Source organism: Suricata suricatta, chromosome 12, assembly GCF_006229205.1.
Source record: "Suricata suricatta isolate VVHF042 chromosome 12, meerkat_22Aug2017_6uvM2_HiC, whole genome shotgun sequence".
Lineage (NCBI taxonomy): Eukaryota > Metazoa > Chordata > Mammalia > Carnivora > Herpestidae > Suricata > Suricata suricatta.
This window is the reverse complement of record NC_043711.1, coordinates 45,946,742-45,972,118: the sequence shown is the minus strand read 5'-3', so window position 1 is coordinate 45,972,118 and position 25,377 is coordinate 45,946,742. Positions and strand designations below refer to the sequence as shown.

Below are 25,377 nucleotides of genomic sequence, written 5' to 3'. Positions count from 1 at the left end.
GCATAGATAGGATCAAAAGTGGCTTTTAAATTTCATACCAATTCCAGTCTTTTCCAGACCTTCTCATATTAATAGTTGTTGGGGTTTTTGTTGTTGTTGTTGTTTACATTTCATTATGAAAAATTTCAGACACACAAGTGAAGAAGATAACATAATAACTCCATGTATCCATCACCCAGCTTGGACAACGACCAACTCATGTCCAACCCCGGATTATCTACATCACCACCCACCCACTCCCTGTTCTCCCTCATTAACTGAAGCAAACCCAGACATCATAAATCCATAAATATTTCAGTTTGCTTTTCTAAAGACAATGCTTCATTTAGAAATATCCTTGTTACTTCTAAAAATAAATAACAATAATTCTAACTTTAAACATGCTAAATAAAGCACAATTTTAAAAACGTCTTACCTAACAAAACGTCACCAGTGACATTTAGAAGTTCAAAAAAAATTTTTTTAAGTCTATTTTCAAAAAATGGGGCATCTGGATGGCTCATTCAGAAGTTCATGTGACTCTTGATCATGATGTCTTGAGTTCAAGCCCCATGTTGGGTGTAGAGATTATTTAAAAACAACTAAGTAAGGGGCGCCTGGGTGGCTCAGCTGGTTAAGCATTCGACTCGGTTTCAACTCAGGTCATGATCTCACAGTTCCTGAGTTCCAGCCCTGCATCCGGCTCCATGCCGAACTGTGTGAGCCTGCTTGGGATTCCCTCTCTCCCTCTCTCTCTCTCTCTTTTTGCCCCCCCCCCCGCCCTCGTACTCTCTCTTGAAATAAAGAAATAAACTTAAAATAAATAAATATTAATTAATTAACTAATTAATTAAAGAAAAAGTCTATTTAGAAGTTCATTATAGTGTAGTGGATTAAAGTCTGAATCTAAAAGCAGACACCACTTTGTAGGGATGTGGTATGGGGAGAGGCGTTCAACCTCTCCATGCCTCAGTTTCCTTATCTGTAAAAGAGAGAACGCTGACAGCACCTACCTCATAATGCTGCTCTGAGAAGGAGGCGAGCTACCACGCACGAAGGGCCTACCACAGTGCCTGGCGCACAGTGCGCCTTAGCCGGTGTCAGCAACATCCGGGAACTCTGTGCTGCTGCTTCTCCTTCGTTCTCGCGAGGGTTCTCGTGAGGGTTGTTGTTGGAAAGCATGGAAGCACTCCGGACCAGTTCAAGCAAGCCATGGCGGGGCATGTTTGGGAGTTAGTGTGAGTCTCCAGGGGTCTTAGAGAAACTAAAAACAGGTAATGAAGCACAATCAGCCCTTCAGGGATGAACTGGAAAGTCAAAGTTGTGACTCCTTGGGGGCTGTACCGCATTTCTCAGTTTCCTTTTCTCGCCTCAGTGCCTCCACTTGCCTCTCTTACTAGGCGGCTGTCCTTCATTTGCTTTGTGCTTGGCCCATCATGGCCCACGGTCCAGACTATCCTTCCTATCTGCCTAGCTGCAGTGTCTACTGCAGAGCACCAATTGTCTCTGGTATCTCTCGGCACTCGAGTCCTGAGAAAGAACCGATGGGTTGGCACTTGATCTGAGGCCCTTGGCTTATAGTGGGGAAGGAGGCCATTGTCATAAGAGCACAAGAGACCATTTTTGGGGACGTTGGTAAGCAACTGACTCATTCAGGACAGGCTAGCTTATGCTGTGGTAACAAGTAATATCTCAGTGACTTGAAGGAAAAGCAGGTTATTTCTCATCCACAAAGAGGTCCATCAAGGGTGGGCTCAGGGCTTGCTCCCTCTGGAGCCCAGACTGCTGACTGCTGGAACCACGGTAGGGGCGAAACAAGTCTTGGAGAGAAATCACACTGGCTCATGAGGCTTCAGCTTTAAACGTGTCACATCTGCTCATGTGTTTTTGGCCAAAGGAAGTCCCATGGCTGGGCTTACCTTCAGGTGGGCAGGAAAGGACAGTCCTACTGTGTGCCGGAAGCAAGCGGGAGCTGAAGTGTTTGTGGACACCTCCTGCATACTGCAGAGGGGAGGGCACACACCTGTCACCTGTGTCCACTTCTTACCAGCTAATCATGAATGTGTATCAAGGCACTCAGGGAGGGCTATGCTTAGTTTACTGCAAAAGGATGCCAACACGTTCCTGCCTGGACTGACACACCCATTCTCAAGGGGAGCAGTCTCTGTGAAAGCAAAACCAACTCTAACTTCATTCTCTTTTTCACCCTGGACCCATTTTTCATTTCTTAAATCACTGAGATTATTTGGTGTGAGACCTCTCCAAGGGCCTTCCATTTTTCTTCAGAGAAACACAGTGAAATTAGTCAGAACAGCCCTTGACCCTTTCAGGGTGACTAATTGTGCACCTTTCTGAATCAGGCTGGTGTTTTCTTTGACAACTATTGCACTACTGACTTAAATTCTGTCAGAGCCCTCCATGAGCCCAGTCCTGCTCCCCCGTGGAAGGGTTCACTCAGACTTTCCACATCTTCTGAATACTTTCCACTAGAACTCATCCTGTTTTGAATGTACCACCTCTCGAATAGGTCTCTTCCAAGTTGTTAGTGTTCAATAGGAAGGTAGCAACTTGTCTACCATCTCAAAAAGCCCAAAGCCAGTCCTGTGCCCAATGTTTTCTTATGAAAAGGTCAGAGTAACAGGGCCAACATTTACACCTCAAGTCAAATGCACAAAAATATGATTTAGGGGCAGCTGAGGGGCTCAGTCAGTTAAGTGTCTGACTTCGGCTCAGGTCGTGATCTGTGATCTTGCTGCTAGTGAGTTTGAGCCCCCACAACAGGCTCCATGGGCTCTGTGCTGACAGCTCAGAGCCTGGAGCCCGCTTAGGATTCTGCGCCTCGCTGTCTCTCTGCCCCTCCCCGGCTTACGTTCTCTTTCTCTCCCCAAAATAAATAAACATTTAAAAAACATTTTTTAAATGTCATTAAAAAAATGTTCCATCACCTAACCTCATTTAACCCTGGAGTCCCCATTTCTATAGGTGGTGGACAAAATGTAAACTTGGCGAGAGGTGGTCCTCCACAACTTCTGGTTTAAAATGGTCTCTTTTGAGATTCAAATTCCCGACACAGATTGTCTTTCGCATCTTAAGAGATGTCCATGCTTCTTATTCTTTCTCAGGACAGCATCCATAAACAACCACACGTCCTGCAGCAGTAGAGTGGACACACACATTGCAGCATAATAATACAATGGAAGAGTAGCCAGCAGGGGAGAAAACGTGAACTCTGGCGTGCCACGGCATGGATAAATGGCCAATGGATAAAGATTGAATAAAGAAAGCCAGACAACAAACACCACACATGGTATGATTCCACTTACATGAAGTTCAAAAACTACCCTTTGGTAATCAGGTTAAGAAGTGATTACCTTTGGCAGGGTTCAGGGACTAAGAGGGACCACAAGAAAGTTTTCTGCGGGGCTGGCATGGTCTGTATCCTAGTTTGGGTGTTGGGTACATACGTATCCACATGGGTAAACATTCATCAAGCTCCATACTTCGATCTGTATAACTCTCTCGGTGTATGCTCTATCTCAATAAACTGACACCAACCCGGACGGCGGCGTCTAGATGTGTGGGAGAGTTTAACTCACTCTGGGTGGTGGGGAAGGAGTGCTCATCTGTGGAACCGCACTGGCCTTCTGCAGGGTGAGGGGTATGTAAGTGAGGTCTTCACAAGTATTTGCTGGAGATCGTTTGTTCCACTTCTCGTAGAAGACCCACCGCTGAGGTCTGTGCCGTGGCGTCCTGTTGTGAGCCCCTCGCCAACCCCAGACCTCTGGCTCAGTGTCCTCTGAAGACTTCAGCCCCTTTCTCCCTTCCAGGTGGGAAAGCCCCAGGCTCTCAGGAATGCGTTCTCAGGCTCTTTGCCCTGTTGCTTCTTTCAGCCCTTTCTACACCACTGACCTGGCGCCCACTCCAATCTGAACCTTCTAGAGGACTTTTTTTTTTTTTTTTTTGCAGTGCCAAAAAGCACTTTTTGCTTACCCTTCCTGTCTGACAGCAACTGCCTAGGACACTTCTTGTCTGGGGCCAGCTCCCTCCTGCTTCCTGGGACAATAGTGAGAGACGTGCTACAGGTAAAGAAATGGCATTGACATTCACAAAAGGTACATTGGACGGCATTTAGAAATACAGTATATCCATTACTTCTGATTTCTTTTACACAGAATCTCATTTCTCTTCATCATGTGACTTGGATGATTCAAATCAGCGTAGCTAGAATAGAATCACAGTATTTTAGCAATGAAGCAGTTCTTAATTATCATTCCAGATTCTAAGTGGGACAGTTTCTCATTGTGTGGTCTTAAGCACTGCACACACTTAGCATCCCCGCTCCACCCCCCGTAAGACACATAAATGCTACTCATCAATCATTATGGCTACCAAAAATACCACCCCCCCCCCACCCCTCACCCGGCATTCTAAATGCCTGAACTCGGGGTTGTAGTCTAAATTGTTTATTTTGGAGATAAGGAAACTAAAGTCCATAGCAAAAAGATGACTTGGCCAAGTCAATGACAAAGCAGGGATTACCCCCCACCCCTACAGATCTCCCGATTTCCAAGGCTGTGAGATTTTTAGGACACCCCTCTGACTTTCAATTCAGGCTGGAGGAATTAAAACAAGACACTGCCAGGGAACTTCCGTTTCTTACTGAATTTCTGCTTTCCTTTCTTGCAGTGGAACTGCCCATCACTTCCTCTTTCCCTCCCTTGAGGTTAGTGGACACTGGAGGCTCAGAGCCCTCTTTTTTCTCAACAAGAGCAGCAACGGCCACACGTGTGAGAACTTGCTGGCAGACATACTCAGGGTGAACCTGTCCTCTTACCCACACTTTCCACCCTAATCAGTTCATACAGGTCTAGAAACACGAAGCTTCAGAGCTCCTTTGCCGCCCTCTGCTTCCCCCTAAAAACTGAAAAAAGGAGGCAAGAACACACCTATGTCTGACTTATTCTACCTTAGATGCAAAACGTACTCCATCCTAATGCCATACGTTACTCACATACCAAGAGCATGATGCGGGCAGGTGCACAGCGGAGTGAGAAGGAAGTTCAGCAGAGCTATTGAGAATACAGGAGTTAGAGCCATTCATTTACTCACTCATTCCTTTTTTTAAAATTTGTTTTTATTTATTTTTGAGAGACAGAGAGAGACAGCACGAGCAGGAGAGGCTCAGAGAGAGAGGGAGACACAGAATCTGAAGACAGGCTTCAGGCTCTGAGCTGCTATCAGCACAGAGCCCCATGCAGGGCTCGAACCCACAAACTGTGAGATCATGACCTGAGCCGAAGTTGGACGCTTAACCGACTGAGCCACCCAGGCGCCCCACTGATTCCTTCATTTATTCATATTTCATTGTAGGGTTTATTGAGCATAGGAATGAGGAGCTCCATCCTGGGCCTCTGGGGACAACCTCGCAAGCACAGCTCTCCCTCCCCTTGTGGATCTTACACTCTGGAGTCTTAGTTCCGAAGCTGGCTGTGCTGCTTCCGAGCTGTGTGACCTTGGGCACATTGCTTTGTCTCTCTGCACTTCAACCTTTACATCAATAAAATGCAAACACGGAAAATAGGATTGTGATGACTAAGCGTAAAAAGGGTGGGAAGGGACTAGCCTAGTTCCCGACACGGTGCTCTGCGCTATGGAAGCGAGAGTTACTATTATTCCTAAAGATGTAGTGTTCCCTGGGAGAAATCTCTGCATCTGTATACCTCTAATCTGAACATGAAGTCTGGGCTAAGAATTCTCCAGTTTTCTCCAAATTATGTATAGTCAACCTACTTTCTCCAAAGTTGTTCAGTTGTAGATCAGAAACCAAAATATGTATACCCTATATATGTATGTTTATATTTAAATTTGTATTTATATTTGAATCTGCATTTAGATTTACATTTATAGTGTGTGTTTAATCTGGCCTTGTATCACAGTGTCTGTATTCTAAGGTGAGGACAGCAATGATTTCTATTTGCAGCATACTTTTAAAAGAGCCTCGGGTAAAGAAAAACATGACACAAACATGAGTTTTTTAATATTCTTTCCTCTTCCCTGGACCTCCACTCTTGACAGACACTTTACCTTATTTAGCCTCTGCTGCCCGGTCTTCAAACCTCTAAATAGATCGGTTATTTCAGGCTAGCCAAAGCCTCGAAATTATTTGCCAGCAACCCTTTAGAAACATATCCCCTTACTTTGAGCAAAAGCAGCCAAAGAGGACTGTGTGTTTGCCCTCAGCCCTCTCCCCTCTAAGCCTTGGCTTGGGAAGGAACCACAGGCAAAGGAAGGAGCTCGGCTTCGAGGTCATTGCCAAGTGTGCCGTCCCGGTAAGCTACAAAGCCTGAAGAGCCTCTGTTTGTCCACTAGGGAAGTGGAGGGCTTACACTTAACTTTGAAGAGTTACTGGGATAATTGACTGCTGATTAAAATACTCACTCATTAAGGACAGTTAACAATAGATAAGACCTCAGGTCATGAGATTATATCACAGGGATTAGCTTTAAAAGCCAAGTTGCTGGGTGGGTTTTACCGTCACATGATGGTGTGAGTCCAGGTCGTCCCTGAACAAGACTTCCCTAAGTCTTATACCAGGAGGGACGGAACAGGAGGGCCTCGCTAAGCCCTCAGGTGCAGACAGCGAGGGATGCATCACCGAATTGGCTAGCGCCCCAAGAAAATGACCAGAGCACTTCCCTCACGGTTGGCCTTGTCTCTCTCTGGTGCTGGTAGGATTCCTTAAAGCCCATCACAAACCAACAGAATAAGGTATGGCTCTAAAAAGATGCCTCTCTCAGTGAAGCTGAACATTTTAGGTGCGTCAACTTATTGATTTCGATCTGCAAACCTTCACATCATTCTCCAGTGGCCCAAACCACCTGCACACACTTATGGCTCTAGATCCCTATACAATTTGAAAAGACTTTCTTACACAATTTTCTCTTTCAACAGCATTCACTGAGCAGGAACTATGTCCTAGGTGCTATTGAGGGTTAGTGACAGTGTCAAGGGAGGCTCTGTAGGGAGGTGGCATTTGAGCAGGGACCTGAATGAAACAAGGGAGTGAGCCATGAAGAACTCTGGCAGGAACATCCATGCAGAGGAAATGGCCCAGAGGCAGCAGACATGAAGACACTGAAGCTCCAGAAAATTAATTAACCTGCCCAAGGCCACCTGACAGGTAAAAAGAAGACCTTGATCTTGAACCCAGCTGCTCATCAATTATTTCAGACTTCTTAGTACTCAAGTAACTAATTACATTAACCCAATTACAAAGTTACTTGTTCCAGCTTTCTCCCAAACCAAAGGCCATCCGTCGCTGTGAGGGAGTCATTATTATTAACGGTAAATATTTATTGGATGCTTACTACATGTCAGATGCCATGCTAAGAGTTTTATAAGTGCTATCTCATGGTAGCCTATCAAGAAATCTGTGCTGGCCAACAGACACATGAAATGATGCTCAGCGTCACTCATCAGGGAAATACAAATCAAACCCACACTGAAATACCACCTCACGCCAGTCAGAGTGGCTAAATGAACACATCAAGAGACTATAGATGCTGGAGAGGATGTGGAGAAATGAGCACCCTCCTACACTGTTGGTGGGAATGTAAACTGGTGCAGCCGCTCTGGAAAATGGTGTGGAGGTTCCTCAAAAAACTATCCATAGAACTCCCTTATGACCCAGCAATAGCACTGCTGGGGATCTACCCAAGGAATGCAGGAGTGCTGATGCATAGGGGCACATGTGCCCCAATGTTCAGAGCAGCACTTTCAACAATAGCCAAATCATGGAAAGAGCCTAAATGTCCATCAATGGATGAATGGATCAAGAAGATGTGGTTTATGTATACAATGGAATACTACATGGCAATGCAGAAGAATGAAATCTTGCCATTCTTAGCAACATGGATGGAACTCCAGGAAGTTATGCAAAGTGAAATAAGTCAGTCAGAGAAGGGCAGAGACCATATGTTTTTACTCATACATGGTATAGGAGAAACTTAATAGAGGACCATGGGGGAGGGGGAGGGGGGAAAAACAGTTGGGGAGAGGGAAGGAGGCAAATCATGAGAGACTCGAATACTGAGAACAAACTGAGGGTTGATGGGGTGGGGGAAAGGGGAAAATGGGTGATGGGCATGGAGGAGGGCATTTGTCGGGATGAGCACTGGGTGTTATATGGAAACCAACTTGACAATAAACTATAAAAGAAAAAAAGAAAACTGCACTCTTTTACATTAGTAAATGGCCAATAAAATAGGAATTTCTGCTCATTCTTAAAAAAAAGAAAGAAATCTGTGAGATGGGGGCACCTGGGTGGCTCATTCGGTAGAGCAAGTGACTTTTAATCTCAGAGTTGTGAGTTCAAGCCTAATGATGGGCTTAGAAATTACTTAAAGAGGAAATTAGAAAAATTTTTTTGAATGTTTATTTTTGAGAGAGGAAGAGAGACAATGCACAAGAGGAGAAGGGGCAGAGAGAGGGGGAAATGCAGAATCTGAAGCAGGCTCTGGTCTCTGCACTGATGGCAGAGAGCCCAACGCAGGGCTCGAACTCACCAACAGTGAGATCATGACCTGAGCCAAAGTTGTATGCTTACCTGACTGAGCCACCCTGGAATCCCCCAAAACAAAAAGGAAACTTTTTACAAAAGCAATAAAAAAAAGAAATCTGTGAGCAACTACCATTAATATCCTCATTTTACAGATGAGGAAACCGGCCTGGCACTTTCCGGTGAAACTGGGCTGCAAGAAGCTTTTGGGAGGCCCCAGGCGGGGGCAAAGTTGGTAGTAAGGGAGAAACTAGGAGACACAGAGGCAGCGTCACCAAGGCCAACTCACAGGGCTGGGCAGGGAAATAGAAGCTGGTTACAAGGCTTTAGAAAGGAACGGGAGAGCCCAGCATCAAGCCGGTCGTGGACATGGGAAAGCACAAGGCTGGGAGGGAAGCCTTGAGGGCCTGGACAGAGGCACTCTGAGGCTGTGCAGCCCCTCTGGGCCCCTGAGAGCCATCAGCTCTGCTGTTTACAGTGCGTTTTCACTCCGTGTTCACCTTGACTCTTCCCCTCCACTCTAGGAAGAAGGTCATTATGCTTCTTTCCAAGAAGGATTTTAGAGATACAGAAGCAGAGCTCTCTTTATTCGGGAGGGCTCCAAGAAGAAAGACAATTCTGCACATTTTAAAAGTTTTTTGTAAAATTTTTGGGCTCTGAGAGTTAGAAACGGCAGTGAACAAGGGCTCCGGAGTGAGACAGACTTGGGTTTGAATTCCGGTTCCGCTCGGGAGCCGTGGGGCCCTAAGTCATTATTCCCCTAAAGCTTCCATTTGTTTATCTTAAAGCTTCCGTTCATTCATCTGTAAAATGGGGGTTAAAAACATTATAGTATTATTAGGATTAAACTAAATAAGTTATTATATATATCAAGTTTGTAGTCCAGAGTGAGTACTCAACAAATGAAAGTATTATGATTATGATTATGATTATTGTTTTAAAAGCATCTTTGGTAGTTTGGCAGTTTTTTCAAAACTAAACATAGTCTGGGGCACCTGGGTGGCTCAGTTGGTTGAGCACCCCACTTCAGTTCAGGTCATGATCTCATGGTTTGTGAGTTCAAGTCCCACATCAGGCTCATTGCTGACAGCACACAGCCCACTACAGATCATCTGACCCCCCTCTCTCTGCCCCTCCCCTGTTTGTGCTCTCTCAAAAATAAACATTAAAAAAAACACACTAAACATAGTCTTAGCATACAATCCAACTGTTGTGCTTCTTGATATTTGCTTATATGAAATGAAAACGGTGTCCATAAAAAACCTGCCTGTAGATGTGTATAGCCACTTTCATAATGAAATGCATAAATGACAAAACTTGGAACCAAATAAGATGTCCCTTAGGGGCGCCTGGGTGGCTCAGTCTGTTAAGTGTCCGGCTTCAGCTCAGGTCATGATCTCACGGTTGGTGGGTTCGAGCCCTGCATCAGGCTCTGTGTTGACAGCTAGCTCAGAGCCTGGAGCCTGCTTCGGATTCTGTATCTCCCTCTCTCTCTTCCCCTCCCCTGCTCAAGCTGCCTCTCTCTGTCTCTCAAAAATAAATAAAAAACATTAAAAAATTAAAAAAAAAAAAAAGATGTCCCTTAGTAGGTGAATGGATGGATAAACTGCAGTCCCAATAATGGAATATTATTCAGCGCTAAAAAGAAATGAGCTAGCAAGCAATGAAAAGACGTGGAGGAATCTTAAATGCACATTACTAAGTGAAAGAAGCCAATCTGAAAAGGCTACATACTATATGATTCCAGGCATAGAACATTCTGGAAAAAGAGAATTATAGGGACAGTGAAAGGATCAGTGGTTGCCCAGGGGGAGGGACGAGGAGACCAACAGGCAGCGCAAAGAGAATTTTCAGGGCAGTGAAAATATCTGTATGACACTATAATGATCATGAAACACGTCCTTATACATTTGTCTAAAAACTGAGAATGTAGAACATCAAGAATGAACCCTAATGTAAATTATGGCCTTTGAGTGATTATGACCCATCAATGTTGGTTCACTGATTGTAACAAATGTCACCACTCTGGTGGGGGGGATGTTGATAACTGGGGAGGCTCTGCGTGTGTTGGGGCAGTGGGTATCTGAGAATGCCATGATTTTCCTCTCACTTACCTGTGCCCAAAAATAAAGTCTACTTTTTAAAAAATTTAAAATAAAATAGTAAAGACCATGGTTCCTTGGAAAAAAAAAAGTATCTTTTGATGCAATCTTCTCCATGAATCCACTTCTGACCATCCCAAACACATTATTAAAAATATATCTCCCTGTTCAGAATTCTCTAGCAATTACCATTTTTGTTACACTGAAATTATTAGGGGATTATCTTATTTCTTTTACTATAATACACTGGAAGATTCCTTCAATATGACAGCATACTACTCAGTTTTCTCTAGTGCCAAGGGATGGTACTTAAAAAAAACAGAGCTGTAGAATTTAAACACTGGATTCTAGATTTCTAGTACTATCTGATAAGGTATTAACTAGCCACATTTAAATTATAAATTTACAGTTAAATCAGTGTAAAATTAAATTTAAAAATCAGTTCCTCAGGTGCACTAGCCACACTCCAAGTTCTCAACAGTCCTGTGCAACTAGCGGCCACCATATTAGCTCAGATATAGGATATGTCCATCACTGCAGAAAGTTCTATTGAAGAGCGCTATTCTAGAGCATCCTTGTTCACCTCTTTCATCTAGTTCTTGAATTAAAATTGTGCTTACAATGCTTATACCTTATTTTCAAATTAAATAAAAACATTTTCTAAAAACCTGGTTGAATTGCCTAGACTGTGCTCTTGAAATACCACTGACCACTAAGAAAAACAGACTCTTTAGAGAAATGACTAATTCTGGGTCTAGAGCAAGAAGTGTTTAAGAGATAAGTCTGGCCATCTAGACATATGAGAAAATAAGGAAACTATCAAAGATTAGTGGGGTCTGTCGAAAGGATTCAGGAGTCACCTTAGAGAAGATCCCAATGGCCAACATGGAAGGATGTGAGGATTAATAAGAATTAACCACGAAGGACTGGATCACCCCGCATGCGTAAAAACTCTCGAGTTCAAAGAGAACACAACAAAAACCCTTTTAGTCCTTCTGGAAGATGATAGGGAAACAATTTCTTATTTTGAAATCTGGTAAGTAAAGGGGAAGAGTCAAGTCTTTCTCCTAACCACAAACAGCTGTTTATGGAAGCAATTCCTGCAAATAAATACAGAACAAATGAAAGAATGAGAAGATCCCATTTTGCAAACCCCTGCTGAAATAACAGCTGCGGCAAACAATCATCAAGATCTGCGAAGAACAGAGACACCATGAGGCACAATGGGCCTCCTGCTGTAGGAACACACACTTGACAAAGCCACATCTAATGTGAATGAGACCTGGAGGCCACCAAGCCGCAGGATCTAGCAGCCAATCATAAGGAAACGCAGGCAATGAGGAATGTGTTCAATGACACCAGAGAATCCAGACCTTGGAAAACTTTATGGTGTAAAGGTGGAAAAACAGAAGAGGTGAGAACCTGGAGATTAAAATAAATTTTAGAGAGTGGGGTGCCTGGGTGGCCCAGTCGGTTAAGCGTCCGACTTCGGCTCAGGTCATGATCTCATGGTTCGTGGGTTTGAGCCCCACGTTGGGCTCTGTGCTGACAGCTCAGAGCCTGTTTCAGATTCTATGTCTCCCTCTCTCTTTCTCCGCCTCCCCCCTCTGCTCATGCTCTGTCTCAAAAATTAACAAACATTAAAAAAAAATAAATTTAAGAGACACCTGACAGAGCAACCAAATGCAACAAGTAGACCTTGTTTGGATCCTGATATAAACAAATCAATTATAAGAAAGTGAAAGAGAGAGAGAGAGAGAGAGAGAGAGAGAGAGAGAATGCTCATGCGTCTGAAAGAACTGGAAAAAGTTCAACAATGATGAACTATTTGGTTTTATTAGGGAATTATTACTGATTTCTAAGGTGTGATTATATATTTTTGTTATGTCTTTTGTAAAAGAGTTCTTATCTTTTAGAGATACAAACTGAAATATACAGATAAAAATGACATAATCCTGGGATTTACTGAGAATAATCCAGGGGGAAGACAGGAAGTGGATGGGGGCGGGGGAGGGTACAGACAAGATTGGCCAGGACTTGGTAGTTCCTATAGCTGGATTTATTGTATATGCATTAAATTTTTCCCAATGAAAAGTTCATCTCTCTGACTCAGTCTCTTTTCCTGAGCTACATCCTGTAATCTTTTAAAATACATTTTCCAGGACAGCATTTTTCTGGTCTAATTTTGACAAGTGGAGGGGCTGAGGCATAAATGTTCTGAGGGAAAAGGAGTCTCTGAACTTATCAGAGGGCTGTTGCATTAGAAATCTCTGCAGTAAGTTCCCCCCAGATGGTGACTGGGTTAAAAGCCTCACTCTCTGCTGGGGTGTTCTCTCTCTCTCTCTCTCTCTCTCTCTCTCTCTCTCTCTCTCTCTGCATATTCTAATTCACCAACCAGGTTGTCATTCAAGTCACATGCAGATTACATTATTCAAGAAATGTGCAGGTGGGCCTAGAGGGGTTTTCAAGTGCAGGGGGAGGGGTGTCTACACCTCCTCACCTCCTGCCCGCCTCTCTGCACCTCCTCTCCTCTCCATCCCCTGCTACGCCTTTCCTTCCTTCCCTTTTAGCAAATTGTACAGAAACTCCTCTTTCAGGGTATCACTGAGGCTACCCTCAGGGAGAACTTCTGCCTTCCCCTCCCCCTGCCCTTTCCCTTCCAAGGATGAATCAAGATCAAGAGCTCCAGGTCCAAACCCCCAGTTGGAAGGAGGCTTCTTGCACAAGTCAGCCTCCTGGCACCAGTGAGCACTGTTTTCTAGAAATCTTTCAAAGAGGTTACAAGGTCTCAGGGGGCATAAGACTAGTTTCTATCTTCACATTTTCTTCCAGGATGCCTGTCCTTTCTTCTGCTTCCTATTCAGTAAATTATGATCACATTCTACACCAACTCCTGTGATCATTCCCAATGAAGCCACTGGCATTTCGGATGTTCGGGAACTCTTCAATTAATTACACATTTGCAGGCTCTCTCAAGGATGGTGTATCTATCTTGTCCTTTCAGGGTAAATGCTGTTCAGGTAAAGACTATATTTCCCAGCCTCCCTTGCAAATTGGTCATCAGACTAATTTCTAGCCAGTGGGCTAGATAGACGAATGCTGGTACCAGTTTGGAATTTTGTCTTGAGAAAAAAGTCAATGGGTACTCCTGGGCCTTCCCCCTTCCTACTGGTTGGGAGAAGAGGAGAAATGGACTCACAAGCAGAAGCCATGTGTTGAGAGTAGAGTGGTCCCACCAACCCTGGGGTGCCACCTCTGCACTGTGACACTGTGACATGAGAGAGAGATGGTTTGTATCTTGTGGGAGCCCTTGAAACTCTCAGTTTGCAGGTTACCTCCTATCTTGACAGATACAGATGGCTACCGACAAACTCTGGGAACCAATCTTACTTGGACAAGTCTAAACACAACTTTATTTCCAAGAACCTGAAGCAGTGCCTGCCCATCACCTTCTTGTCCCTGTTTGCTGTCTGTGAAGCCACGCGGGGCAGTGCAATCACTTTGATGATGTGTCTGTCCACCGCTATCAACTCAAGATTTGCTTTGGGAGGCAGACATGCTTCCATTGAGCCCTCTGCACTAACATCTCCTCTTAAAAGTCAAATGACAAGGAAGGTTTGGAAACATCAAGGAGCATTGGGCTCCACTCCTATTTTCCAAGGTCCCTCGAGCGCATATCTTTATGGTTCTTCCTTGGAAAGAGCACTTCCCACCAAGAGTCAACAGCTTGGCCAACTCTGGCAGACATACTCCATTACAAGTAATAATGGGACTCAAGCACTTTAGAAGCTTGTACTAATTGAGCTGCTGAATATCCCTGTGAAGTAGGTAACTATTATCGTCCCCAATTACTGTCAAGAAGCTGAGCTGCAGAGATATTAAGTGGCTTGGCGGAATCGCGCAGCAGAGTAGAAGCGGAGGACATTCTCTGGTAGAGGCTGAATTTCAGCCACAGTCAAAGGACTGAGCATCGTCCTGGAAGTCAGGAGACCACGTTCTGGTAGTGATTCTGTCATCAACCACTGAGTAGAAGTCATTTCCTCTTTCTGTGCTCAAGTGTGTGTGCGCTCGTGTGTGTGTGTGTGTGTGTGTGTGTGTGTGTGTGTAGTCTGAATTATCTGCCCAGCCTCTGCGGTTTCTCCCACTGAAGGCAGAAATGAAGTTTCAAAGGAACAGACATCCCGCTGCTGATTCTCCCAGGAAGAAGTTAATCCTGAGACAGGAAATGAAGATGTAAAGGAGAAAACATTCTCTTTAGTGGGTAAGACTCCAAGGTGAAGAACAGCCTGTAGTAGGTTAAAGCATGGTTCCCAGGGTGTTTGGGGGAGTTAGGAGCTGGCCTAGGACACATGGTGAGGTGAGGAGCAGTGGGGGATTCCAGGCCCCTTTCCAGGCCAAGGTGTGGCTACAGAAGAAGGTGACGAGTAGAACACAGACCAGCCTGGCAGTGGTCAGTTGAGGTCAAGTTTATGGAGAGATGGGGCAAGGCCAGCAGCCCAGAGAGGGAAAATATGAAGGACTGTGCTCAGAGGTGCAAAGTGGTACTTTGGGAAATGTTCTTAATCCACAGAGGCACTGAGAAGAGCAAATTTCTCAGCATGAACGCTGTGTGGGCTGTGTCATAATAATTTAGAAACAAACAGGGGTGCCTGGCTTGCTCAGATTCAGTAGAGCATACAGCTCTTGATCTTGGGATTGAGAATTTGACCTTCACATTGGGCTAGAGTTTACTTAAAAAAAAAAGAACAAAAAATATAATTTGGGAACAAACAGAAGTCACAGGCTGCATGTCATAGGGCACTCAGAGATCTGTAATCCTCCTTTTCACTGAGATACATGAGCCAGAATCCTGTGTTACTGGAAATCTGGCCCCAGGCCTTGGGAGAAGGCTCACCAAGGACTGTCACCCCCACCACAGTCCACACTGGCCCCACCTTCTAGGTGATTGGCTGAGGTTGGGCGTAGGGCACAGGGTCTTCATTATGGGAAGTCTGGTTTAGTCCCAGACTAAGAAAATGGGAAGGGGTATCTGTGGTCTCTCCCTTCTGTTCTCAGCTTTTGTTTTAAAGGAATTACACTGAAGTAAAGTTCGGCCAGCTCACGGCAGTGCATACTTCAATGCATCGTGACAAATGTCACCACTATCCCAATCAAGATCTTATTAGCTTTAGAGCTAATAATATTTGCTACCATTTATTGAAAGCTCTCCAAGACACCATGCTTTATGTTTCCATGTATCATCTCAGATCATTTTCACAGGCCCCCAACTCCTGTATTATTTCAATTTTACAAATGAGGAAACTGAGGCTCACAAAAACTAGGATGGGGATTCTAAGACTTCAATGTGCAAATAATTCACCTGGGGGTCTTGTTACAATGAAGATCCTTATTTAATAAGTCTGGGGCTGGCCTGAGGGTCTGCGTCTTGTAATATGCTCGCAGTTAACACTGATGGTGTTGGCTCCTGGACTGCACTTGGAGTAGCGATGCGTGACATAACCCTCTAAGGTCACATCTTGGCTATGAACTCTGAATAGCTGCTTCCAAATCTGGTACTCTTAACTGTTCTGCTTATGTGATGGGAAGAAGGAAGGAAGAAGAAGAGGAGGAAAGAGAGGAAAAGGAGGAAGAGGAGAAGGAAGAGGAAGAGAGGGAGGAGGAGGAGAAGGTGATGGAGTAGGAGGAGGAGGAGGAGGAGGAAGGGGAGGAGAAGCTAAAGAGCACTGGGGTGGTGGCATGGGCGGATTGAATAAGTAATCTGGAGGCTGGGACCCAGGGAGGGGAAGCAAGATGGTGGGCTGCCGGGGCTGGATTAGAGAAGAGGAACGGCCACCAGCCCCTGGAAGTGAGAATGATATAAAGACTAGTGGTTTAAATGTATTTGCTATGTTTTGCTATAGGCCTCTGATGTAGCCTTGACCCTTCAGCAAAGTCTGTCACTAATATAACCTTGAGCTTGAACTGGTGCAAGTTTGGCCAGATGAGAATTGGGGTAGGATAGAGCATGTGTGGTAGGCAAAGATAGAGTAGTAACTCTAAATGGAAAGTCAGAGCCAGAGGAGGTTAGGGGAAGGGAGGCCCACTTTGCCCCTGCCCCAGTTTCCCACAGGAGAAATTCTGGGTCTCTCACTGTGCTTGAGCTGGGCATTTGTTCATAATTTTAAGAACAGTTACAAGATTTCACATTCATTTATTACACAAAACAGTCTTGAGGGACAAGAGGCTAGGAGTCATCACTCCTTTTTTAAAGACTCAGAAATCAAAGTGTGTTGGGGGTGGCCACTGGAATGTTCCCAAAGTCACACAGCTGCAGGGTGTCAGAGAGGGGCCATCAGTGTGCTTCTCACCCCCCTCTGTGAATCAGAATTACCTGGGAGTCCTTAAAGAGGCCCTGTCATGGGGATCTCCACCAGCAACTTGACTCTGTTCATTTAGAGTTGGGCCCAAGCATCAGGACAGAGAAGCCCCCCTTAGCCATGAGGATACATTTCAGCACCCCAGGGGATGCCTGAAACCATGAACAGTACTGAGCCCTCTATCTACTATTTTTTTCTGCACATACATACCTACAATAGAGTTTAGTTTATTATTTAGGCACCATAAGAGATTAACAATGACTATTAATAAAATAGAACAATTCTAACAACGTAATGTGATAAGTTATATGGGTATGGTCTCTCTCTCAAAATACCTTTTTGAATTTTCTTAATGCTTATTTATTTTGAGAGAGAGAGAGAGAGAGAGTAAGTGGGGGAGGAGCAGAGAGGGAGAGGGAGACACAGAATCCAAAGCAGGCTCCTCTAGGCTCTGAGCTGTCAGCACAGAGCCCAATGCGGGGCTCGAGCTCATGTGCAGTGAGATCATGACCTGAGCCAAAGTCGGACACTTCATCGACTGAGACACCAGGCGCCCCTCAAAATATTTTATTGGACTGTACTCACCCTTCTCTTCCTGGTGGTGTGAGATGATGAAATGCCTATGTAGGATACCGTGAGGTGGATGTCGTAGGCGCTGTGACATAGCCTCTGGCTAGTACTGACCTATTGACAGTTGGTCAGAAGGAGGATTGTCTGCTTCCAGACCACAGTTGATCTTGGGGTAACTGAAGCCACAGAAAGCGAAACCATGGGCAAGAGGGAACTACCGTTATTTTCCAAAAGCTTCTCATTGATTCTAACGTTCAGTCAGAGTGAGAGCCTGCCCTGGAACACTTACCATACAAACTCAACCCCTAGGATGCCACGCTGTCAGCCGCTGGTTCTCAGACTCTACCAATCCTAAGAATCACCTGGCTTGTTAAGACAGCTCGCTGGGCCTCACACGCACAGTTTCTGACCTCATATGTCTGGGCTGGGAACTCAGAACGTGCCTTTCTCACAAGTAGTCTTGCCCAGTGTGGCTGGTCCAGGGATCATACTTTGAGACCCGGCTCTATCAATAAAGTAAGGGAAGGTGACTCAAAAAGGCGAGTTCTTTCCCATCTTTCTGGGTGAAATGGCCAGGCTGGGGCTCTTCAAGGGGCCTGCCCTGACAAGGTGGAAGGATCTGGTATCCAGGCCTCCTTTCACTAGGTGCATTATCTAGTTAGGTGTGACTAAAAATGGCTTCCCAGTGGCCGACCTCCCAGGACAGGGGCTCACATTTAATGGCTGAAGGGAGGCTCTGACTAAGAGAAAACACCAGTAGCCTAGCCTAGGCAATGCAGTCTGGCTCACATCATTAGGGACTACTTGAAAAAGAGAGGTGGGGGGTGGGGAGGAGGAAATGAAAATCTGTAAAAGAAAAGCTCTGGTGTCAAGGTTCTAACATTTGAATGCTCATACAGGCTCTCACAGACCCAGAGAGGCATAATAATATACTATATATCCTTTCAACTGGGATTAGGAAAGATGAACCAAGGGAAGTGTTCTAGAACCATCTTGGGATTTTCTGCTCTGATGGAAAAAAAACCAGACACCACCCTGTCTGAAGCCATTAGTTGCATTACGTGCAACCTCCCACCACCTCCACCCTGACCACAGCCTTCTCAGACCTATTACCCCAAACTACCACCTGAAGGCCAGAGGGAGCTCAGCAGCCAATGAGGAGGCTCAGTGCAAGAACTCTGACCAATAGGGAAGCTCTGTGGTGGGCAGTGACTACCTGTCCAAGTTAGAGCTACTCTCTGGAGGATACATGGGGTGAGGGTAAAGCAGCAGTGGTTAGGAGGTGAGACCAAAACAGTGGGAGGGCTGAGAAACTAGGTTACTGGGAGGACAGAGTCTTCAGAGCAGGCAGCCCTTGTGCAGGGCAGAGGGGGCGGCCAGGTCACTAGTACTGCTGAGGTTCTCAGCCATATTCCCTACTGGTTTCTTGCCCATGAAATTTGTTGGCTATGTGGAGCTCATGACCTCCTCCCGCCCCACCCCACAGACCAGGGATGGAGGTTTGGGTTTAATTCAAAGACCCTCATGGGCCACAGTCCCCAAAGGACATGCTTCCATGGGTGCGTTTTCTCCTTGTCTCCTTTCATGTGGCTGAGCAAGAAGACTGAGGACAACCACCACCATTTCTGCCTTTCCACACATTTGTTCTCTGTGAAACTGGACTCATCCTGCCTTCAGACAGATGTTCTCACCCCGTACTGTCTCTCCAGTCATTGAGGTGTAAGACTGGAAAATCAAATATGAGTTACTTTGGTGCTATGTCATAGGTGTCCCATGCACTTGGGTAAAAAGGCTCTAAAGCATAGCTCACCAGAGCTCTGCATGGAGATGCAGGGGGAGTTCCAGTTAAATATAGATATTTGATTCACAACGCCTTTGGTTGCCAGTGGAAAACAATTTCAATTCAAATGGCTTACAAAACAAAGGGCAGGCATGGGGTAAGGCACACAAGGGGCGGGGAGAAAGGAAGGGGGGAGCATACATTTATTTCAGAAGCTCTCACTGTGGCTACGTTCAGGAACTCCAACCATCTGATTAAGACTCACGATTTCTCCATTCCTCACCTCTACTTCCCTTCATTCTTGAGTGGTGAGCTCCACCGTTAGCAACTCAAGGCTGACATCCTACCAGTAGAAATAAATGGAGCCCTTCTTTTCTCTTAGATCAGGCAGGAGTCCTGGCAAGCCTCCATTGGTCCCAAGTCTGTCACAGCAACTGCTTATGGACTGGTCAGGACTGGGTTTTGTGCCCACCTCTGGACAGAGAGCAGGTAAGGGCTGGACCCCAAAGGGTGGTTGGGATCCTGTTATCAGAAGAATGGAGAATGAATGCTGGGAAGGCAAAACCAACAAATGCCTTCTTCAGTATTTCCCTTAGTTTCATTCTCCCCTTCTTTCTCTTTCCCAAGGAAAGGTGGCCCAAAGCAGGATTTAGATAGGTTGACGTCTTGGCCAAAAAAGCATCTTCACAACACCACCCAACATCACCAGTTCCTGTGAGGCTGGCCACGGGTTTGTTGGCATTTTATAATTCTCTTCTGTCCTTGCTTCTTTCTATAATCTAGAACACAACTATGAGGATCTAACATGTCCTTGCCAGATCTATCTCTAATTTGTAAGATGGCACTCTGTCTTCCTGACTTCTCCCCAAAGAGGCTAGAGACTGTGCCTCATACATGGTCTCTGGGTACAAAGCACCTGGACCACAAAGGCCCCAGGAGCCTTCCCGATAACATTGTTTCATTGAGCCCTACCCGAGGCTTCTACAGATCCAAGAGAAATCCAAGATCTACATTGCAAATAATGTCTGCCTTTCTGTTTTCTACTGTAACAAAGCTTAGAACAAAGGCAAAGATATAGGGACTCCTTTTTGATCAATTCTTCAAGATAAGGCTTTCTATCTATCCTGAAGGAATTAATCACCCATACAAAGCATACAAAATTCCAAGCATATTAATTCCTTTATCATTTATGATGGAAAAGAGTTGAGACCATTTAAATATCCAACCATACAAGAATCATTAAAAAACGAATGGACATTCAGACCGCCACTATGCTGCTACCACATAGGAATACTATGCAACCAATAAAAATAATGTAGAAGAATATCAAATGATGTGAGAAAAGAGGATATGCTAAATGAAAACAGACTAAAATGCTACTTTTCACTTAAAAAAATTTTTTTACATTTATTTATTATTGAGAGACAGAGAGAGACGAAGGAGGGGCAGAGAGAGGGAGACAAAGAATCTGAAGCAGGCTCCAAGCTCTGAGCTGTCAGCACAGAGCCTGATGCAGGGCCCAAACCCATGAACTGTGAGATCGTGACCTGAGCTGTAGCCAGACGCTCAACCAACTGAGCTAGCCAGGCGCCCCTACTTTTCACTTTTAAAAACTGTCCACACACTGTTATTGGATGAATTATATTTCCCTCAAAAATCCCAAGCTGAGGTCCCAATGCCAATGTGACTGTTTCTGGAGATTCAGCCTAGAGGAGGCAATTAAGGGACAGTGAGGTCAGAAGAATGGGACCCTGATACAACAGGAATGGTTCCTTATACAGAGAAACACCAGAAAGCTCGCCCTCTTGCTCTCTCTCTGCCATGTGAGGATATGGTAAGGCGGTGGCCATTTACAAGCCAGGAAGAGAGCCCTCACCAGAACCCAACCACCCTGAGTTTGGACTTCCAGCCTTTAGACTGTTGTTTAGGCCGCCCAGGCTACGCCATTCTGTCCCGGTGACCTGAGCTAAGGCACATGTGTGCACAGAAGGCATGTGGTCATGTTAGCAAGGATTATCTCCATGAGTAGGATTACTGGTGACTCTCAGCTTTGCACATTTCCCTTTTTTTTTTTTCTTTTTTTCTTTATTTATTTTTGAGGGACAAATAGGAGTCTGAGCAAGGGAGGATCAGAGAGACAGGGAGATACAGAATCTGAAGTAGGCTCCAGGCTCTGAGCGAGCCATCAGCACAGAGCCCGACGCAGGGCTCAAACCCACAAACCATGAGATGAAGACCTGAGCTGAAGCCAGAAGCCGGATGCTTAAATGACTGAGCCACCAGGGGCCCCTTATTTTTCTATGCTTCTAAACTTTACTATAGGGAACAAATATTAATTTTTATAAATGCACAAAATCAGTGCCATCTCTCTGTATGTCAGTAATGGTGCTTAGGGGTAGGACAGAATTAATACACAGTCAGTGAATAAATTGGTGGTTTTAGGTTCTTTTTGCTGATTTGTACTTTCTAAAATGTCTACAATAAATATATACTAACTTCATTTTTAAAAGGTTATTTTCAGACAGATTTTCCCCTTATACAGTAAATCATCTCTAAGGGATGCCTGAGGCCCATTTGTATGTGTGTGTGTGTGTGTGTGTGTGTGAGAGAGAGAGAGAGAGAGAGAAGAGAAAGAAAAAGAGAAAGAGAGAGAGAGAAAGGGAGAGTGTGACCTTGAAAACTCCTATCTTAGAATTCTTACATTTAAGAAGCTTCAACTGACAAGTCATCTGCAGGTTAGATGCTGATCTGTATTTTTTTAAAATTTCTTTTAATGTTTATTCATTTTTACAAGAGAAGGAGAGATAGAGTGTGAGCAGGGGAGGGACAGAGAGAGAGAGGGAGACACAGAATCCAAAGCAGGCTCCAGGCTCTGAGCTATCAGCACCTAGCCCAACGTAGGGCTTGAACTTACAAACTCTGAGATCATGACCTGAGCTGAAATTGGACACTCAACCAACTGAGCCATCCAGGCACCCCTGTATTTTTTTTCTTTACTCCTGTCATAGTTTTCTATTATTGTGTAACACAATACCATACACTTGGCCGTTTTAAGCTTTCTACCATCTCTCATGTACCAGGAGCCCTGGTATGGCTTGGTTGGGTCCTCTGTTTAGGGTCTCACTAGAGTGCAGTCTAGGTGTCTGCCGGGGCTGCATTCTCATTAGAGGCTCGACTGGGGAAGGACCTGTTTTCAACCTCCTTCAAGTTGTTGGCAGAAATCAGTTTTCCATAGTTTAGAACAAAGATTTCAGATTCTCGCTGTTGGTCAGAGGTCACCGGCAGCTGCAAGAGACACCACATGGTGTGTCCTTTGTCCTTTCCACAGATGTTCCCCAGCATGGATGCTTGCTTCCTCCAAGCCTGCAAGGGATGTAGAGGCTGCAGCAGCATCTGATGTACGGTAATCACATACACATAATCATGTGTTCTATTGTTTAGAAGCACGTCCCAAGTGGGGCACCTGGATGGCTCAGTTGGTTGAGCAACTGACTTTGGCTCAGATGGTGATCTCATAGTTTGTGAGTTGGAGCCCCACATTGGGCTCGCTGCTGTCAGTGCAGAGCCTGCTTCAGATCCCGTCTCCCTTTCTCTCTGCCCCTCCCCTGCTCTCTCTCTCTCGAAAATAAATAAACATTAAAAAAAAAAGAAGTGAGTCACAAGTTCTGCCTCATCTCACGAGGAGGGGATTCACAAAAGCACAACCATGGGCAGATCACAGGGCCATCCTAAGCATCCGCCACAAATGGTATATTTAATTTTATCAAGTTTGATGCATTTGAAAATCTGAACTAATGGAAGATTTTTTTCATATTTGGTCTGAGACAATTATGTTCACAGGGCTTCAAGTCCTTCCTTATCATATTTTTTGAGACTCACACTCATATTCTCTATATTACTATGTAAAATTTTTAATGAGGTATAAACATATCTACAGGAAAGGGAACAAATCGTAGATATAGACAGTCTGAAGACTTTTCATAGGGACACCAGGCTGGCTCAGTCAATGGTGGGTGAGACTTTTGATCTCAGGGTTATGGGTTTGAGCCCCACGTTGGGTATAGAATTCCTTAAAAATAAAAATATTTATTAAAAAAATTTTTTCATGAAGGGATTGCCCCCACATAACCAGCCTGATGGATCAAGAGTCAGCACCTTCTTCATTCTAGAAGCCCCCTCATGCTTCCCAGCAGGGCTACCCTCTCCTGCTCTGCTAACTTTTTCATGCTTGTCACCACACTTATTGAGTTGTCCCAGAATAGGGATTTTTAGGCTTAGGAACAAGACCTGCTCAGCCAACCAGGACCAAAAAGAACCTCTGCTATAGACCCAGTGCTGATAGACACGATGCTTGGGCTCAAGCAGGATTGAGCTGCGGGCATTTACGGCCTGCTGGCTTCCTCCCCACTGAAGACAGTGGAAGGAAGGAAACAACTGTATTGGAGGGACTCAAAGGCCAAGAACGGAAGAGCTACTGTGGGGTGCTCTTCGCTCTGGAATGTCTCTGCTTCCAGACTCATGTGAATTACTCCCCAAAGAGGCGAAGAAACTTTGCAGATGCGATTGAGGAAACTAAGGATTCTCTGAGGCAGCACTGATACAACGCGGGGTGCCTGGGTGGCTCCGTGGGTTAGACTTCAGCTCAGATCATAATCTCATGCTGGTCTGTGAGTTTGAGCCCCACGCCAGGCTCTGTGCTGACAGCTCAGAGCCTGGAGCCTGTGTCCCCCTCTCTCTCTTTGCCCCTCCCCCACTCACACTCTGTCTCTGTCTCTGAAAAAAGGATAAACATTAAAAAAAATTTTAAAAAGAGAAATATAATGCAAGCCACAGTATGCGATTTTAAATATTCTGGTAGCTGTGTGAAACAGAAGAAGAGGAAATAAGCTTTAATCATTTTAATGGTTACATATTATATAATAATTTAATTTTAATAATCTTTTATTAAAAATATCCAAAATAATATCATGTTAAAACCTAAATCAGTATAAAATTATACACGAGATATTAATTAGATATTTATTTTTATTTATTTTTTAATGAAATATTTTAAATACAATGAGATGTTTTACTTTTTTATTGTCATACTAAGTCAAAGAAATCCAGTGCCTTATGTCTAGAGTTTCCCTTGCCAGTTCAGACTAGCCACATTTTAGTGACTCAGTAGCCTATGTGCCTGCTGACTGTCATATTGGTGGCTGGTAGAATTCTAAGGATATGAGAAAATTTAAAAATGCCGATTTTCAAACGCTGCAAAAGTACGTTGCAGAAATAAGCGAGAAACATGCATTCATTGGTCAAACATTTTTGTATACAGGGGCTGGAAAGAAGAACTCAAAGGTTCTCATAATTCTCTTTCTCAAAGGACCTCATAATCAAGCCAGGGAGGCAGACGCGAACAGACCATTGGAACATGAAGTGGTGAACGCAGCACCAGAGGAAAGCAGAGGGACCAGAGTGATGGACCATGGACACGGGAAGGTGACTGGCCAAGAGGCACCCTAATATTACCAGCTATTAGATCTGTTGATGCCTGAAATTCACATCATTTAGCGGGCTCTGGGCATGCAAACAGCTCAGTTCAAACACAAACATCTATTCAGGAAGAACATATAAACTCACGCAAACCTATTTACGTGCATTATTTTTGAAGCCAGATTTATCTGTGTTTTTTAGCAGAAATCAAAGCCGGAGGATGGGAGAAAGATCTAAGACCAACGGCTCAACTGTGGAACACTCAGATCCTAGAAGGCTCCGAAGACACGACAGTAAAAGGGGGAAATGCACTGAAAGTGCAGATCCGGATGTCAGGAGGACGCAGGAAAGTGCCCAACCTCGCACACGGAGAAACCAGTCCAGACCAGTGTCTCTCTTTTTCCTAACATGTCCTGTCTGCCTAAGTATGCATCCCTAAACGATAGACTATTGTACTTCTGAAAATCTCATTATTTAAAAAAATTTTTTTTAATGTTTATTTATTTTTGACAGAGAGAGAGAGAGAGAGCAGGGGAGAGGCAGAGTGAGAGGGAGACA

General features: G+C 44.7%; 2 long non-coding RNA genes across 7 annotated transcripts in view; one reads left to right on the top strand and one right to left on the bottom strand.

Annotated features, from left to right (window-relative positions):
* LOC115275378 overlaps positions 1-1,087 on the bottom strand; it is a 45,154-nt gene extending 44,067 nt beyond the window's left edge. For both annotated transcript variants that reach the window (XR_003901525.1, XR_003901524.1), the window contains exon 1: positions 993-1,087. This is a non-coding gene — a long non-coding RNA (uncharacterized LOC115275378). The remainder of the gene's footprint in view (positions 1-992) is intronic.
* On the top strand, positions 1,035-25,274 carry LOC115275376. 5 transcript variants are annotated; one of them, XR_003901522.1, is made up of 6 exons: positions 1,035-1,253; positions 3,102-3,286; positions 19,727-19,833; positions 22,673-22,742; positions 24,710-24,825; positions 25,024-25,274. It is a non-coding gene; the product is annotated as an uncharacterized LOC115275376 (long non-coding RNA). The 5 variants fall into 5 exon arrangements; XR_003901520.1 differs by having other exon boundaries at positions 25,021-25,274; XR_003901521.1 differs by having other exon boundaries at positions 22,673-22,747; positions 25,021-25,274.
* Positions 25,275-25,377: the final 103 nt, after the last annotated feature.